A 15142-nucleotide genomic window follows, 5' to 3' on the forward strand; every position below is an offset into this window, starting at 1 on the left:
CTTACAGATTACCAGGATTCAGTCTCGCTGAGTAACCTCATCACCTCCCACAGATGCCACCTGTAGGCTCTGAAGTCCTATTAAGTTTCCAGCCTCTTAGTGCCTCACAACAGGACTTACATTTGAACACATGAATCCAGGCGGCCCTCCAACCACATGCAGACCACAGCTGCACCTTGCACATCTTAGGATCCCTGTTTGCCCATGGCCTCTCCCCTCCAGTAGAACCTAAGCTTCCTACAGGCCAAGTTCTTGTCATTTCATTCTCTGTTATGTCCCCAGCAGACAGAGAAGAACTCAGAACATGGGTTGCACTCTTCTGCGCTCTCAGAAGCAGGTGAAGAGCAGTGCTCCATGCTGGAGCCTGGCTCCAGGTGAGGTCATCTCTGATGACAGCCAGGTCCTTGGAGGAAGTGGCGTCTGATAATGGTTCCATGTGTTTACGGTCAGAAAGCGATAACATTGTAGGGAGTGGGAGGGGAGGGATGTTAGGTGGAGCAAATTTCTTTACCTTTGAATGCTATGATTTGAATTCACACATCAAATGCCCTCAGCTCCCACCCAGTGACCTGTGGCCCTCAGCCCCATCCCCACTACCGCTCCCCTTCTGGGACCTGCAGTTATGAGGTCCCCTGGCTCAGCACTGGGGAGACTGGCAGATTGGCCATCGTGGTCACAGTGCCTCCCATTCCCTCCTAGCCCATGTGGGAGGCACCACCTCCAGGGAGGCCAACAAAGGGGCTGGCGAGGAGTGAAGCTAGGTGCAGCTGCTAAGGTATCAGGTCTGCTGCTGTCCCCATGCTTTGGTGTAGACAACCTGAGAGCCATCCTGTGTCCCAGGGTGTGGCAGGAAATGGATGGAACCAAGAAAAGCATGAGTCTGCTTGATGGGTTTCTGTAGGATTTGAGTGGTCATGGGTCCTGGCCACATCTTCCTCACTGCCCCAAGCAAGAATCCCCTAAGGGAGCTAGCTGGCCCCCTAATCTCCCCTGCCCAGTAGTGCTCCCCATCCCCACCTGCTTCTCAGCCAGGGGGAGCACTGGATGGCCTTGGCCTCCTGCTCTCTGGAGGTCTCCATCCTGAGTGAGGCTCCATGAGGTCAGCCCATGCCAGTCGCTGCCACACAAGCCAAGACTCTGCAGTGAGTACACAGCTGAGGAGCTCATCCTGACCTCTCCCTGTGTTGACTGCTTCAGTTCCCTAAACCTCTTGGCCTGGGAGCACAAATCCTCATCCAAGAAAACCTTTCAGTTCTACAACCACTGACTTCGCTGAGTTTGAACTCACATAAAGCAACACCTTCTCCAGGAAGCTTTCTTGGACCTCCTCAGCCTGGGACCTCCTGTGCACGCAGTGCCCTTGTCCAGAGCTCTAACCTAGCACTGCCCCCACTGGATACAATCTGTCGGCTCAGTTGTCCACCTCCTCAGATCTGAGCCACTTTCTTTCTGTTTTTAAGATTCATTCACTTAATACACAGTTATTCTTAAGTGTTGAAATTTAACTGAAATGTGATCCCTGTTAAACATAAGAGTGGGAATAAGAGAAGGAAGAGATGTACAATTTGGGACATGCTCAAGCTGACTTGCCCCAAATGGTAGAGTTAGAAACATACCAGGGGACTCCAATTTAATCCCATCAAGGTGGCATGTACCAATGCCATCTCACTAGTCCAAGTGATCAATTTCAGTTCACAATTGATCATAATGAAAGGACTAAGAGTCAAAGGGAGCACATAAACAAGTCTAGTACCTGCTAATACTAACCGATAGAATAAATAAAGGGGAGAGTGATCCAACATGGGAAGCGAGATACTCAGCAGACTCATAGAATGGTGGATGTCCTAAACAGCACTCTGGCCTCAGAATCAGCCCTAAAGGCATTCCGATCTGGCTGAAAAGCCCATGAGAGTATTTCAGGCATGGAAAGCCAAGACACTCTGGCAAAAAAAAAAAAATAAATAAATAAATAAATAAAAAATAAATAAAAAATAAAAAAAAACAACAACAACAAACACCTAAATGAAAGATCTCTGTGAGTGAGATCCCAGTGGAAAGAACGGGTCTTCAAAGAAGGAGGTACCTTTCTCTGAAGGGAGGAGAGAACCTCCACTTTGTCTATGACCTTGTCTAAACAAGATAAGAGTCGAAGAACTCAAGGGGCTTCCATAGCCTTGGAAACTCATGACTGCTGCATAGGGAGATTACTGATGCCATAGACAGGAGTGTCAATTTGTAAATTCAACAACAGGAGTCACTGTGCACTTACTCCTCATGTAGGATCTCTGTCCTTAATGTGCTGTACATTGAGGCTTAATGCTATAACGAGTACTCAAACAGTATATTTCACTTTGTGTTTCTATGTGGGTGCAAACTGTTGAAATCTTTACTTAATGTATACTAAACTGATCTTCCTTTAAAAAAAAAAAAAGAAGAAATTATCAATTCCCAACTTGACTCTCACTGGGATTAAACATGACAATAGGTCTGATCTGATTTCATCATCATTTAAAAAATCATTTATTATTTTTCACCTTATGTTTCTGTGTGGGAGCAAACTGTTGAAATCTTTACTTAATGTATGCTAAACTGATCTTCTGTATATAAAGAGAATCGAAAATGAATCCTCATGTGAATGGAAGGGGAGAGGGAATGGGAAAGGGGAGGGTTGCGGGTGGGAGGGACGTTATGGGGGGGAAGCCATTGTAATCCATAAGCTGTACTTTGGAAATTTATATTCATTAAATAAAAGTTAAAAAAATGCCAATTTCAAAATAAAAATTCATTCACTTATTTGAAAGACAGAGTGAAAGAGAGAGAGAGAGATCTTCCATCCACTGGTTTGCTTCCCAAATGGCTCTAACAGTCAGGACTGGGTCAAGCAGAAACCAAGGGCCAGGAACTCAAGCCTGGTTTCCCACATGGGTAGTAGGGACCCAAGTACTTGGCCCATCTTCTGCTGCCTTCCCAAGTGCATTGGCAGGGAGCTGAATCAGAAGCAGAGCAGCCAGAACTCAAAACCAGCCTTCTGAAATGGGATGCCAGCATTGCAATCAATGGCTTATCCCATTGTGCCACAATGCCGGCTCCTGTCAGCCACTTTCAGGCTCCCCAGGAGTTACAGGTCTGAAAGACATCTGGGACCTTGAAAGGGTAAGTGGAAAGGGAAAGAGATGGGTACAGGTAAGCAATGGGAAAATGCAGAAAAAGAAGAAGCTCTTTTTTCTTTTCTTTTTTTAAATCTGACAGAGTTATAGACGCCCATATGGGATGCCAGCGCTGCAGGCGGAGGATTAACCAAGTGAGCCACGGTGCCGGCCCCAAGAAGCTCTTTTTTCCACTAGCGTTTCTCAAGGAAAATATGTTTGAACTATACCAGGCCAGGTAAGATTCAGCTTAAGCAGGTGGAACCTGGAGAGAGGGAGGAGGCTTCTGAAGGAGGGGATGGTGGAAAAGACAGGAAGGTAGACACAGCCCCTGCCTGCTGCCACCTGCCAGCTGTGTGTGGCCTTGAGCGAGTCCCCTCAGCCCTGTGCGAATGGGAAGACTCACAGCACCTCTTTCCCCACGAATCCGTGTGAGCCCAGGGCTCGGGACAGTGCTCGGTGTATGCAGTACATCACTAACACTGCTGCTGTGAGATCCAATAAGAAATGGAGCAGAAATTCAGAGACAGAGGATTGGAAAAGGAGCAGCCAGACCTTTGTTTTGAAAGCACCTACTCCCATCCCAGAATTCTCTGGCACTGTCAACTAGGGCCTCCCAGTGTTTCCGGTCTGTTCTGAAACTTTGTTGAGCAAGAGTAGCCTCAAAAACTCACTAAACCTCTTCATTCAAGTGTCTAAAAGGATTTGCATTTTGACAATGAGTAAGATTCCTGTCAATTTCATTCTTGATTGAAAAAAAATACAGAGCATAGATAAACTGTATAAGCAGTGAAAATACATACACAGAACCACAAACGCTCAAGAAGGGATGCCAAATCATATTTCTTTGAAAATGGTAGCTACATGAGATGTATAAGCTGGCTAATTAAAATGTTCACATCTATTTATCTGGTGTTTCTTCTCTCTGGCTTTGCTGATTAAAGTAAGCTTTAATTGAATTTACATTGTCATAAAATCACAGAGAAAAAATATTAATATGGAGAGACATAAGTATATAGGATTAAAATATACAATAGTATGTCTGTGTTGAAATTACTTGCCTTTAATTTCTGTTAGTCATTTATGTGTCAATGTCTCACCTTCTTCTTTGGTTGTTTTTTCTTTAAAAAAATTTAAAAAAGGGACCAGCATTGTGGTATAGCAGGTAAAGCCACCATCTGTGACACCAATATCCCATATGAGCACCAATTCATGTCCCGATCCAGCTGCCTGCTAATGGCCTGGGAAAAGCAGCAGCAGATGACCCTGCCACCCATGTGGAAACCCCAGATGACAGATACATGTGGGAACCCCAGATGAAGTTCCTGGCTCCTGACATCAGCTTAGCCCAGCCCTGGTCGTAACAGCCATCTGGGGAGTGAATCAGTGGATGGGTGATCTCTCTCTCTCCGTTTCTCCCTCTCTCTCTCTGTAACTTTGACTTTTAAATAAATAAGTAAATCTTTTTTAGAAAAATAAAAAAGGAGCAGGTCCTTGGTGCAGCAGTTAAGACACTGCTTGGGCCAGCGCCGCGGCTCACTAGGCTAATCCTCCGCCTTGCAGCGCTGGCACACCGGGTTCTAGTCCCAGTCGGGGCGCCGGATTCTGTCCCGGTTGCCCCTCTTCCAGGCCAGCTCTCTGCTGTGGCCAGGGAGTGCAGTGGAGGATGGCCCAGGTGCTTGGGCCCTGCACCCCATGGGAGACCAGGATAAGTACCTGGCTCCTGCCATCGGATCAGCGCGGTGCGCTGGCCGCAGCACGCATTGGAGGGTGAACCAACGGCAAAGGAAGACCTTTCTCTCTGTCTCTCTCTCCCACTGTCCACTCTGCCTGTCAAAAAAAAAAAAAGACACTGCTTGGGACATCTGCATCCTCTAGTCTAGCTGAGTGCCTAGATTTGAACACCAGCTCCACTTCCAATTCTAAATTCTTTTGATGTGAACCCCAGGAAGCATCAGGTGGTGGCTCAAAAACTTGGGTCCTTGACACCCATATGGGAGACCCAGATGGAGTTCCTGCCTCCTGGCTTCAGCCTGGCCCAGCCCTGGCTGTTGTGGATATTTGGGGAGTGAACCAGCAGATGGAAGATATTCTCTCTCTCTCTCTCTCTCTCTCAAACAAATTTAAATACATATTTTTTGAAGTTTGTGAGGAATTGAATTAAAAGATAAGTATAAAAATACTAAAGTTAAGCCACATAGAAAAGAGTTGCCACTAAAACTCTCCTGTGTTTGTTGAACAGCTCCCTCTAGAGTCTCACTGGTGGCCCCCCAGACTCACATAGATGATGAACCTAAAGCCCAGAAAAAGGAGAGGAAAGTGGATGCCACAGGCTGACCCAAAGCAGGAGGCTCAAGAAGGCATCTTCCAAGTTGACCATGTCCAGGTGGTCCCCAAGTGTCCAGGTCTCCTCCTCCCACACCAGGGTGGAGACTTCCCCTCTTCTCTCACCTCTCCTCTCACCCTCTGTGTGTGGTGCTGTGGGGTGTGCAGCCACCCAGGTCAGCAAGTCAGTCTGTCATTCACGTTTGAGACTTGGAGCATTCCTTTAGCTATGGAGCCCCAGTTTCCCCTTTTCTAACCACAATGCATGTAGAAAGTATCTTATGGGTGTCTTCCACTAAAATGGGGAAGTAAACTGGAAAAAACTGGGGTCCAGAGATCTGGAGATCCAAAGGAAAAGCACAGCAAATGGGGTCTCCAGGGTGGCTAAAGAGGGTGCAGGATGACAAGTGGGCACAAGGGCAGCCAGTCCAGCCTGGAACACAAGCCTCAGAGACAGGAGTGGCAGGCAAGGGGTGGGCCAGCAGGGAGGTGGGGGGAAATCTATGTCCCAGTCTCTGAATCAGAAAGAACAACTGAAGGATGAGCTCCTGCAAAACAAGGGAGTAAACCAAGGAAGAGGAAGATATAGGAACAGGGAAGTCACATGGGAAAAGGGTAGAAGACCACAGATGACAGCTGCAGCAACCCAGACAGTAGCCACCCCAACAGGAAGAAACGAGACCCCAGAAGGGACTCACCAAGAGAATCTGGATCTGCCTGGCCTTGGGAGGGGTGGCTGCAGGGCATGTGGGTAGTCAGGAGTTTATTTATAAGCAAATGGTGGAATAACAGAATTACTGACTCTAAGAAAACAGTAGGGGCCGGCATTGTGGCACAGCTGGTAAAGCCACCACCTGTGATGCTGGCATCCCATATGGGCTCCCATTAGCACTCAGTTGCTCCACTCCCAATCCAGCTCTCTGCTGATGTGCCTGGAAAAAGCAGCAGAAGATGGCCCATGTGTTTGGGCCCATGCCACCTACATGGGATACCTGGATGAAGATCCTGGCTCCTGGCTCCTGGCCCCTGGCTCCTGGCCCCTGGCCCCTGGCTTTGGCCTGACCCAGCTCTGGCTGTTGCAGTTATTTGGGGAATGAACCAGAGGATTGAGGATAAGTCTCCCTGTCTCTCCCTCTCTCTCTTTGTAACTTTGACTTTCAAAATAAATGAATATCTTTTTTAAAAAAAAAAAAGGAAAGAAAGCAGAAAGTAAGAAAACCATCACAGTGCATGAAATTCTTACCTGCAAATGATGTTTGCATCAGCAGGATAATGTGAACAGGGAAACTGGGTTTATCGAAATATTACACTCTGGGGAAGGGCACGAGAAGAAAGGGAGAGAATGTGATGATGGATGAGAAGGATAGGACGTCAATAAATAGTGGCTAAGTCGATAAAGTGACATGAAAACAGCATCAGCACATAGTTTAGAACCACGAACTTATTGAAATGCCAACAGGAACAACAACGAGAGCTGAAAGTAGTTGCCTCTGAAAAGGGCAAGGACAGGAAAGGGGTATGCTGGGCACAGGGAACTGCTGTGCTTTGTGCTTCCACACTTGAATCATTAAGCTTTGAGTATATACTACTTTGATAAAATGCAAATGCACATAGGGCCAAGCATTGTGGCACAGTGGGTTACGCTACTATTTGCAATGCTCGTAACCCATATCAGAGTGCCTGTTTGAGACCTGGCTGCTCCACTTCCAATCCAGATTCCTGTTAACGTGGCTGGAAAGGCAGCAGAAGATGGCTCAAGTACTTGGGCCCCTGCCACCCATGTGGGAGACCTAGATGGCTCTTGGCTTCAGCCTGGTCCAGTCCTGGCTGTTGTGGCCATTTAGGGAGAAAACCAGTGGCTGGAAAATCTCTCCCTTCTCTGTCTATCTGCCTTTCCCTCTCTCTCTCTGTCTCTCTTACTCTGCCTTTCAAATAAATAAATACATTTAATAAATAAATAAAAACAAAAATTGCAGTAGTGAATATATTGATATTGTAAGTTCTGTATATTGCAACAAGAGTACAAAATGTCTCAGAATTGTACACTGCAAGAAGATCCACTTGTGATTTGGCTCCACTTATGTAACATATTTCCATAAATCTACTTTTCTGGGTCACACAACAAAGAGAAGCTAATAAAGGCAGCTTTTCTTAGCAGGAGTATTAAGTAAATAATGAGAAAATCCCAGATACTCACAGCTCCTATAAAGAAAGAAATTCATAAAAAAGTAGCATTTCCTCACGTCCATGAGCATGGACAAATGACGGGAGTAGAGGGGAGAGCAAAGAAGGGAGAAGAGAGGAGATGAAAAGCACTTAAAATCGTTTAAATCCCACATTTTAATTCTTCCCAACCTTTTCATCTTCTATTTAAATATCTGCCCTTTCTCGAACAGATGAATGTTCATTTATTCTAAAAAATCTTTTGTCTGCCTTTTCCAGATTCTCTTAGGATTCTTTCTCCATCCATCAGTGTCAGAATCTTCACCCCAATGTAGTTGACCTTTCATGCCCCAAACAAATTGTGGTACAAAATCCAAAGCGGCCCTCATCCAACAAATACACAGGAGGCACTGCACATATGCTAGGCATGACCGTAGGAGCCAAGGATTCCATGTGGACCACGAACAGTCTGGTTTCCACTCCGGAGCTTACAGTTCCTGGCAAAGGCAGCAGTGGCTCAACCAAACAGCTGTGACATCACACGTGTGAGAAACGCTGGAATCCCGGCTGAGCAGGTGCTCAGCGTGCGTGATGCTCCGGCCAAGGATGACAGAGCTTTCCTCGGCCAAAGAGGAGGACAGGGTGTGTGTGCCCAGGCCTGAGGCTCGTGCCAGGCGCTGAGCATTGGTGCTGAACCCTCATTGCTTTGGCTAAGTTCAATGATGTGGGGGAAGGGGGAGTGTTTAGCCTCGCCGCTGTGTCTCCTGGAGAACACAACAGCCAGGCAGGCCACGGAGGGCGGGTCTCAGGGCCGAGGGGGATGTCAGGGCTGTGGGCCAGAGCCCTTACCGCAGCACCCAGGGCGCGGAACGCACGAGGAAGGAGGTGGTGGCTCAGGCGCGCACGCTGAACTGCCCCGAGGCGGGGCCTCGGCCACTTCCTGTCCACGTGACGGTCGCCACTAAAGGTTTGGCGTCCTCTCCAGTCCGCCTAACGCTCTGGCGTGGGCCCGGGATTATGTGGGAACGGCAATTACGTGGACCATTGTGTACATGGGACGGTATCGACTGACAGGAATCAAAAGAGCGAGGAGGAGCAGGAGAGGCGGCCAGGCCAGCCCACCGCGTGCGCGGGGATGCGGCCCCGGGGCCTCTCTGAAGAGGAGCCCGCGGAGAGGGAGGCAGCCGGACATTTTGCAGTTCGAAAGGGACAGTCCGGCAGCCGTGGAGAGAGGGGCTGGAGGGTTGAACGAGGCAGCTGAGGAGGCTTTGAAGCAGTCAGCGAGAGAGAGAATAGCACCCCTACACCAGGAGGGGTCAACAGTCCAAGGCGACAGCTCCGAGAGAGGACCGAGTGTCCATGCCTGTGTGCGCAGCCCCTCCTGAAGCCTTGCAGGACCTTTCGGGGCCCAGCCGCTGCCTTTGGGAGGTGAGGAGACACACAGAGTGGCCAGCAGGGGATGGCCTTCCGCACGCTCCTCCCAGGCCCGGGATTCCCGACACCTCTGTGACACTGGGGCGCTGCTTGCCGTCTCTGACTCCTAAGACAACCAACTCTCTGGACGGGTCAGTGGAGGTGGTGACCAGGTTCGCGCAGCTGGTTGAAACTGGCCGGCCTCCCTCCAAACTTGTGAATTTTTCCTGCTTCCTGTGAAGGTGAGTAGTGATCAGATACAGTAAGCAGAAATTTCTGTCGGAGGAAAAGTTGGCTAGTAAGGGTGAGATTCCCCGGGGAAGCCTGAAAGGAGCTGAAGCAATGAAGTAATCATATTAAAAAAAAAAAAAAATCCTGGGATAGTTGCATACGATAAACGCACAGGTTTTTTCTTTTTTGTTTTAAAGATTTATTTATTTATTTGAAAGGCAGAGTTACAGAGAGGCAGAGGCAGAGAGAGAAAGAGAGAGAGAGAGAGAATCAGAATCAGCCGGTATTCCATCCACTGGTTCACTCCCCAAAAGGCTCAATGGCCAGGGCTGAGCTGATTCAAAGCCAGGAGCCAGGAGCTTCTTCTGGGTCTCCCACATGAATGCAGAGGCCAAAGCACTTGGGCCATCTTCCACTGCTTTCTCAGGCCATAGGAAGGAGCTGGATTGGAAGAGGAGCAGCCGGGACTCGAACCAGCACCCATGTGGGATGCTGGCACTGCAGGCAGCAGCTTCATGTTACAACACAGTGCTGGCCCCAACACACAAGTCGTAAAAGTACAGTTCAATAAGCTCTGAAAATAGAAGGTACCCATGCACTTAGCACCTTGATACAGAACATTTCTCTCATTTTAAAAAGTTCCCTTCTGGCCACTTCCAGGATGTCCTCTTCCCCCACCCAGAGGCAGCCTCTCTTTTGGTTTTTTCTTCTTTCTTTCTTTTCTTTTTTTTACTTATTTTATTTTTTTAATTAGTAAGGCAGGCTGGGGACACACACATCCTTCAACTGCTGGCTTGCTACACAATCTGACAGATCTCTCACATGGGAGGCAGGAGCTGAGCACTTGAACCATCTTCCACTGCTTTCCCAGGCCATGAAGAGGGTGCACGATTGAAAGTGGAGCAACTTGGACTTGAACCTGAGCTCACATGGGTTGCAAGCATGTAACCCACTGCACTAGTATGCTGGACCCATTTCTTTTGATTTCTGTTCCCATGGATTAGTGTTGATTATTGTTGGGCTTAATAAAAATGGAATCCCATGGTATGTGTTCCTATGTGTCTGGACAAGTGGGACATTTCTGAGATTCATCCACACTATGTCTGCATTGGGAGCTTGCTCCATCCTTTTGCTGAGTGGTAGCCACTTTTAAGTGGATGATTACTATGGTTTCTCAGGCTTTGCCACATTATAAGTAATATCTTACGGATTGAAAGTATATATTTTAAAATTTAAATTTCATGGGTTTGCTGTGATCTTGTTTCTCTTATACAACAAGGGCGTTAGAACTGAGAGCGAAAATATCTCTTTTTCCAAGTCACACATCAATAAACTGACAGCGTCCAAGACCAGAATTTCTGACAGTAATTGGTGGATTCTGCTCCCAGTGTTGATAATTAAGGCCATCTGCTTCCAAGTGTCATCTCAGAGGGAAACGAAATCCCCATGGCAAGGTAAAGTTTCTACAGGCTTAGCTGATGTTGGCAGATTGTGAAAGTGAGGAAGTATTTTTGTGGAATTGCAAATGAAGAAGACACACTGAGGAAAATGAAATGGTTTTCCCTCAAAAGAGAAGGAAATGTGTTTTCTGAAAGTAAATGTACACATAGTCCTTTAAAAGGGCGTTTGACCCCTGAAAATGCTATGGCCATGTAGAAACACTGACCGCCACCCAGGTGCCAAGTGAAGATGAAGTCACAGAAGACTGAGTGGGCAGGAAGACAGGACAAAAGCTCCAGGGTAACCGCAGAGATGGAAGAGTAGAAATCATAGTTGCCTCCTCACTGTGAGGATGTGGACACAAATGAGTGCCCCTACCCTTTCTGTAAATTTTGATTTCACAAAAAATATGCGTATGTTCAGAGGAAATGAAGGAGAAAACGCTCTGAGTTGGCCAAACATGCATGAGTTCTAGGAGTGTGAGTAATTAGGGTTGTGAGTGACGAACAAGTTTCCTGTACAAGCCCCTTCAGAAAATCTCAGCTCTCTAATACAAACATTGCTACTGTATAAGTTTCCCTCTCCTCCTGAACATTGACTAAACATTATAATTTAATTTCATAATTTAAATTTAAAACCACCCAACATCCATTTTCAGATTTAGTGGCAGATAATCTTTGTGTATTCCAACAAAAGAGTTTTAGAGCGACTGAAACCGCTGGCATTGGGCCAAAGCATCCTGCGAGGGACAAAGAAAGGAGGCAGAGAGTGGTCACCCGGCCCTGCAGCCACAGAAAGCACGTGGAGCGCAGAGTTCCAGCCCTTCTGAGCAGCCGTGTCTGCAAGTGCTGACAGCAGAAGCCTTTTTCTGGAACTGGTTTGATTTACAGAAGCAGGGTAGGCAAGAGTCCCTGAGAAGCCCACAGATGAGCCATATTTGCAGGCAGGAAAGCCGGTCTCCATGACAACAGAGAAAGAGCCCGGATTGTGAGTCCTGAAAGGTTTCTCTGGCCCTTTTCCTACTCCCCTCAGCAGGAACCTCTGAAAATGCCCCATCCTTCAAGTGCCTCGCCTAGGACAATTCAGCGTATTCCATGATGAGTGAGGCTAAGAAAAGAAAAACAGGAGAAGGCTTGACCCAGTTTCAATACAAAGATGCTGTTTAAACTATGTGGGAAAAGCATCAAAACTTATCAACAAATGAAAAATGTGAATTTAATGACCCTGAAAATATATACATGGAGATAATTCAAATTATGACCAAGCAAGAGCATGAATTCAGAAAACTGATGTCGTAGCCAGGAAAGTCACACAGCAAATGTCATCTAAATTCGTCTCACTTCCAGCAGATAATCACAAGTACACAACTAAACACCAAAAAATATAATGCTATAGACTTAAAAATTGGTGGATACTATCACTAATGCAAAATTTCGCATAGTAAGAAACTAATATGTATCATCCAAAAAATCAAGGAAATGGGGTATTATTATACAAGCTGATCATTTTAAAGTTATTTCTAGAATAGAAATACAAACTTTCTTGAATTTTATTAGAAACCCACAGAATACAAAATAAATAAAACAACTTCGTGAAAGATTTTCAAAAATTATGAAAAGAGAAAAGAATTGGCACAGAAACTCCATCTAAATACAAATAAAAGGAGATCAAGGCTACAAACTTCATAGCCGTATGATGGAGTTCAGGTGAAAAGTGTTACCCAAGAACTAAAGGGGCAGTTTGTGATATAGAGAGTACAATTCACAAGTTAGTTATTGGTTTGTAAAAGAAAAACAGCTTTGGATCGTGTATTGTGATTAAGCTGCCACTTGGGATTCCCACATCCCATATCGGAGTACCAGTTTGAGTCCCAGCTGCTCTGATTCCAATCTGGATCCCCACTAGTGTGTCTGTGAAAGCAGCAGAAGATGGCCCTAGTGCTTGGTTTACAGCTACCCACAGGGGAGGCCCAGATGAACTTCTTGGCTTCTGGCTACGGACTGGCCCAGCCCTGATTGTTGCAGCCATTTGGGGAGTGAACCAGAGGATGGAAAATCTCTCTCTCTTTCTCACTCTGCCTTTCAAATAAATCAATAAATGCTTTTAAAATCCCTAGTGTAAATAAACATATATATATGTATCTTTTTTCAACTAGAATTTAAAAAAAATTCTCATAAGTACTTTCATTAAGAGTAAATAGAAGCCACCATTGAAGAATTTTGAGAAAACAAAACTGAGTTTGCTATACAGGTATATTAGAGTCTGGCTGTAGGGTTGAACCTAAGCAGAACCCAGAATAAAATCCATAATTTTATATAAAAATAAATTTAAACAAAAGTAAGAATAAAAGTACTCAAAATGTTAAAGAATTTCAAGGAAACTCCAAAGGACTAAAGATAAAAATTAATGAACTTGAAAGCAGAAAAACAAAAATAAATAAATCCAGAGGTTGATACTTTTTTTTTTAAGAAATATTTTTTTTTATTTGACAGATAGAATGAAGCAGTGAGAGAGAGAGACAGAAAGGTCTTCCTTCCATTGGTTCACCCCCCAAATGGCCGCTACAGCCAGAGCTATGCTGATCTGAAGCCAGGAGCCAGGTGCTTCCTCCTAGTCTCCCATGCGGGTGCAGGGGCCCAAGCACTTGGGCCATCCTCCACTGCCTTCCTGGGCCACAGCAGAGAACTGGACTAGAAGAGGAGCAACCAGGACTAGAACCCAACGCCCATGTGGGATGCCAGTGCCGCAGGTGGAGGATTAATCAAGTGAGCCACAGCGCCGGCCCCAGAGGTTGATACTTTTAAACAAACTAGTACAATAAACAAATCACTAACTGAACTAACCAAAAAAAAAAGAAGAGGAAGAAGCAAATACACAAAAATAAGAAAAAAGGAAAAAATAAGCAAATACGATGCTGAAATCTGAAAACACTACATGAAAGAGAAAAATTACACAAAAATATTTATAAATATTGACTTTTTTAAAGATTTATTTATTTACTTGAAATTCAGAGTTACACAGAGGATAAGAAGAGGCAGAGAGGGAGAGAAAGAGAGAGGTCTCCCATCTGCTGGTTCACTCCCCAATTGGCCACAATGACCAGAGCTGGGCCGATCCAAAGCCAGGAGCTTATTCCAGGTCTCCCATGCGGGTACAGGGGCCCAAGGACTTGGGCCATCTTTTACTGCTTTCCTAGGCCATCGCAGAGAGCTGGATCAAAAGTGGAGCAGCCAGAACTTGAACCGGCGCCCATATGGGATACCAGCACTGCAGGCGATGGCTTTACCCACTACTCCACAGAACTGGCCCCTATAAATATTGACTTTAAAAATTTTAAATAAGAGCTTAATAGAAAAGTCTAGCATTATATTAAGAGTTACAACAACCTATTGGAGTTTACTTCAGCATCAGGATGGTTCAATAGTGGAAACATTTTAATGTAAGAATTAACAAACCATGTAATTATCTTAATGGATCCAGAAAATTGTTTCAAAATAATGGCATTTTTAATTTAAAAATATTAAAACATAAATAAGTATGTATTTTTAACATGACAAAATGTATTTCTCCCTCAGCTCAAAAACAGCATCAGGTTTTTGGAGACAATCCCACCAAGGTCAAGGTAAGTTGAGAATGCCTACACTTTCTGGGGTTATTTACTGGGAATTTTAATGCATTTAGACAAGAAAAAACAATCAAAGATTTAGAAATTTTAAGGTTGGCGCCTTAATCTATTTTGTGCTGCCATAACATAATATCACAGACTGGTTTATAAACAATAAAAGCCTATTTCTCACAGTTCTGGAACCTGGGAATGTCCAAGGTTGAGGGGTTGACATCTGACAAGGCCAGATCATCCCATGGCCAAAGGTGGAAGGGAAAAAAGGATGAGAGGGAACACAGAAAGGGGCAAGCTGTGTTTTTTTCTTTACAAGGAATCAACTCATGCAACAACAAACCACCGCTATATGACAGCATTGTTCATTCACACAGGTGGTCCCCCCATGACCCACAGACTCTCATTAGGCTCTCCTCTCAGTATTATCATCTTGGGATCACATTTCCAGCACGTGAACTTTGGGGGACCCATTCAGCAGAAGGCAAAATTATCACTTTTTTTTTTTTTTTTTTTTTTTGACAGGCAGAGTGGACAGTGAGAGAGAGAGACAGAGAGAAAGGTCTTCCTTTGCCATTGGTTCACCCTCCAATGGGCCGGTGCGCTGCGGCCAGCGCACTGCAATGATCCGAAGGCAGGAGCCAGGTGCTTCTCCTGGTCTCTCATGGGGTGCAGGGCCCAAGCACTTGGGCCATCCTCCACTGCACTCCCTGGCCACAGCAGAGAGCTGGACAGGAAGAGGGGCATCCGGGACAGAATCCGGCGCCCCGACAGGGACTAGAATCCGGGGTGCCGGCGCTGCAAGGCA

At 45.8% G+C, this 15142-nt stretch overlaps 1 long non-coding RNA gene across 4 annotated transcripts in view; it reads left to right on the forward strand.

The window, feature by feature from the left end:
- The window catches only part of LOC127492129 (uncharacterized), a 65176-nt gene that overhangs the window by 21243 nt on the left and 28791 nt on the right, over positions 1–15142 (forward strand). For all 4 annotated transcript variants that reach the window (XR_011378923.1, XR_007921219.2, XR_011378924.1 and 1 more), the window contains 3 exons: positions 3250–3384; positions 5389–9289; positions 14294–14340. This is a non-coding gene — a long non-coding RNA (uncharacterized lncRNA). The remainder of the gene's footprint in view (positions 1–3249; positions 3385–5388; positions 9290–14293; positions 14341–15142) is intronic.

The sequence above is a fragment of the Oryctolagus cuniculus genome, chromosome 9 (genome assembly GCF_964237555.1).
Source record: "Oryctolagus cuniculus chromosome 9, mOryCun1.1, whole genome shotgun sequence".
Classification (NCBI taxonomy): domain Eukaryota; kingdom Metazoa; phylum Chordata; class Mammalia; order Lagomorpha; family Leporidae; genus Oryctolagus; species Oryctolagus cuniculus.